This window comes from Cryptomeria japonica, chromosome 7 (assembly GCF_030272615.1).
Source record: "Cryptomeria japonica chromosome 7, Sugi_1.0, whole genome shotgun sequence".
In the NCBI taxonomy this organism is placed as follows: Eukaryota; Viridiplantae; Streptophyta; class Pinopsida; order Cupressales; family Cupressaceae; genus Cryptomeria; species Cryptomeria japonica.
In genome coordinates this window covers 7861374-7865695 of record NC_081411.1, presented here as the reverse complement: position 1 = coordinate 7865695, position 4322 = coordinate 7861374, and positions in this window count along the sequence as shown.

Below are 4322 nucleotides of genomic sequence, written 5' to 3'. Positions count from 1 at the left end.
CTAAATCATTAACAAGAGAGGGTCATCTAGAAATAATGGGTCGAATCTTTGACAGATTAGAGCATATCATGTCCATCTTAATCCAAAGAAATGTATCTTTGGAGTAACCTCAGGGAAGCTCCTAGGATACTTTGTCTCAAGAAAAGGAATTGAAGTAGATCCGATAAATGTCAAAGCAATCATGGACATGCCACCTCCCAAGAACATCAGTCAGTAGAGGACACCAGAAGGGTGGCTACAATTAATTCGAAGATTCATTGCACAAATGGTTGATAAGTGTCATCCCTTCACGCATCTTTTACACAAGAATATCCTCTTTCAATGGGATACAAAGTGCCAACAAGCATTCCAAGTGCTTAAAGACTACCTGGTGAATACACCGTTGTTGATCCCACCAGATCCAAGTAGACCTCTACTACTATATATTTTAGCTATAAATATGACATTAGCAGTACTGTTGGCACAACACAATGCAGAAGGAAAAGAATGTGTTGTATACTATATCTCTCACACATTGGTAGGCTATGAACTCAATTACACACCTATTGAGCGAGCTTACCTAGTAGTTATCTTGGCAGCCACCAAACTGAGACACTACATGTTGAGACACAAGGTACAACTCATTGCTAAAATCAATCCACTCAAGTACCTACTCAACAAGGAAACATTGACAGGTCTCTTGGCCAAATGGGTTAGATTCTAAGTGAATTTGACATTGAGTACATGGACCGCAAGGCTATCAAGGGGCAAGTTATTACAAATTAGTTGGTTGATGCACCCATCATAGGTGACTATCCTCTTGTTTCTAATTTTCTAGATGAAGATTTCTTCATGATCACAGCTACACAACCTTGGAATCTCTACTTTTATGGCTCATATACCAGACATTGCTTGGGGGCAAGTATTCTTTTCATCACACCTCAAGGTGACAGCATCCCGAAGTCATACAGGCTCACTTTTCCATGCACCAATAACATAGCAAAATATGAGGACTTGATCACAGGGCTCAGATTGGCTATACAATGGCATCATAAAGAGCTACGGGTATATGGAGATTCTCAGTTAGTCATCCAACAAGTCACTGATGAGTACCAAACTAAGGATAATAAGCTTATGCCATATAAAAGGATGGTGGATAGTTACAAAGAATCATTTACAACTATCACCTTTGAGAAAGTACCCAAAGATCATAATCAAGTTGTTGATGCAATGGCTACAATTACATTTCTCCTGGATCTTCCGCAAAATGCAACACGCTATGAGTTCTTGGTATAACAACTTTGGATCCCCGCGTATGATATCCCCGAAACTGAAATGATATGTCACCTAGTTGGCTCTGAATCCCCATGGTACGGTGAGTTCTTAACTTACCTACATGACCACACCCTTCCCCCCAACCAATCCAGTAACCAACAAAAAAATTTCATCTGCCAAACCGCTTGATGCAACATCATTACCGACACCCTATACCAATGAAGTCTTGATGGTACTCTCCTTCGATGTCTAGAACAAGATGAGATAACAAAGGCCTTGGAAGAGGTACATGAAGGCATTTGTGGGGCTCACTCAAGTGGTCCTTCCTTAGCAAAGAAAATCATGTGCGCTAGATACTATTGGCCATCCATGGAAAAAGACTCCTACTATTTTGTCAGAAAATGAAAGAAGTGCCAAGTTCACAAAGACCTGATACATGCACCAACACATGAATTACAACCAATCACAACACCATGGCCCTTTTGTCAATGGGGACTTGACCTTGTGGGTAAAATCCATCCATCCTCATCCAACAGCCATAAATTTATCATTACCGCCACCAAATACTTCACAAAGTGGATCGAAGTCGTTCCACTTACCCAAGTCACCGACAAGCAGATCGCCTCATTCATCCTTAATTACATCATCTATTGGTATGGGGTACCCATGTCCATCATCACACATAATGGTCTTCCTTTTAAAAATCAGGATGTCCATGATCTTTGCGAGAAGTTTCACATCCACACTGCTTTTCCACCCTCTATTACCCACAAGGCAATGGTCAAGCCAAAGCATAAAACAAGAACATATTGAGAATCCTAAAAAAGATGGTCAATGATGCTGGCCATGATTGGCACGTTCAATTAAATCCAGCACTATGGGTGTATTGAACTAGTATTCGAACCCTTACAAGCGCAACCCCCTACTCACTGGTCTATGGAGCAGAAGCCATCCTTGCTATTGAGGTTGAGATACCATCTCTATGGGTTTCCTTGCACAATCTGATAGATGATGAAGCATACCGAGTCTCACGTCTTCAGGACTTGGAACTACTTGATGAAAGGTGACAAGATGCATACAACCACCTCAAAGCCTATCAGCAACGAATGAGAAGAAGCTATAATAATTGGGTTAAACCTCATATATTTGGGGTAGGTGATCTTGTCTCGGGGAGAATTCTCGTAATCAACCAAATAGAGAACATCAGGGCAAGTTTGAATCAAACTGGTTGGGTCCATATATTATCACTACTGTATTTGGGTTTGGGGCATATCAGTTGGCAACTTTTGAAGGGGAACCACTAGAAGATCCGATCAATAGGATGCACCTCAAATGGTTTCATACATAAGCTATACAGAGCATCATACTCCCTTACATACCAGAAAAACACCAAAAACATTCAGAAAAATGTCTTGAAGAATTTTTTTAAAAAATCAAGAAAATAGTAAAGAAAAACCATTTATCCAAATGGTGAAAACCACTATGGTGGCACCTTGGGTAAGTACGATAGTGAAAACTTGGCAAACAGGCACCACTTGTAAAAGCTATGGCGCCATTGTCTTTTAGACTTGTTGCGATCACATCCATTGCATCCATCATTCAAACCATGGCTTGTTATTGATTTGCAATCAGGGTTAGTATTTCATGTGTCCTGCATCCTGCTTTTCATAGTGATGTCTAAACTAGGGGGGATACTCTTAACCTATTGATGGAAGTGGATTCTATATTACTTGTGATTCATTAAGTTATTTATTCAACATTGGCTGGAAATAATACCAAAAACATTCAAAAACACCCACAAAATTCAAAAACATTCAAAACACTCACAAAATCCAAAAACATGATAAAACATCAAAAATCAATTAAAAACATTGCAACATATATTATTCTTTGTACATACACATTGCAAAAGACACCAAAGAAACATTTTGAGCTACCCACATATTGATCACTTATCAAATCAACTGATCAATCAAAACAGGTACACACAATTGTCTTAACAAGGATGCATCCTTCCTTACAAAACAAAGACATGGTAACATTTTCTTTGACAAGAAAATTTTGTTTAAGCTATCAAGTACTTGGTCAATTTGTTCGTTATTTATTCATTCATATCAAGTTCCTACGCTACTCTGGAATATCCACACATGATTAGAGTAGCCGAGATAGTTCCTAAATATCATTTTGTTTACTATCTATGAATTATTCCAATGAAGCTCTAGGGCATGTACAAATGGTGTCTACTTGGGAAGTTCACTAAGCTACGTGATCATATGCAAAATCTATTCATGGATCACTATGGCTTATTCACTACTACATATACCTCGACCATTTGCACATGAACCAAAATGGAGTGTCATTTTTTCCTTATTATAAATGATTTCTTATAGGTGAAATGCTCCAAACTTGGTTCCTGCTACCTTAGCTAAGAACGATACTACCATGCTCGATGAGGAAAATATAGCACTATGAATACTCTATGAATCGTCATTCCATCTCATCTATATATATTACATTTCGTTGCATTCCACCCATCCATACATCCATATTGCTGCATATCATTCATACATAGTAATGACAATGGCTACTCTATTTTACTCATCTTCTTCCATAGGAATAGGTCCTCCATACCTTCTATCTAGCATTGAATCCCCCCCCCTCACCCTCCCCATCTCGATCATCAACATCACATACCCTACATCGTGTCCCATCAATCCAATCAAGCCACATTCATCACCATCCATCTCTAACAAGAGGGGTTACGCTTCCCATCCTCGGTCATCCTATAAGCCAAGCAAGTTACTCTGTCTACATAGGCGCATCGACTCACACACACCTAGACTATCAACAAATACTTTTTGATCAAGTATCTTCAGATCTCAATAGGTAATCGATTATGGCAATCCTAGACTACAACAGGTAATTATTATAATGACTTAGTCTCAACGGGGCTGCTATGATTCACCATAAACAACCTACAACGCAAACACTATCAAGTGATCAACCAATCAAACACAATCACAACAGACAATTACATCAATTGTCTAAGTCTCAACGAGTATTTTGCT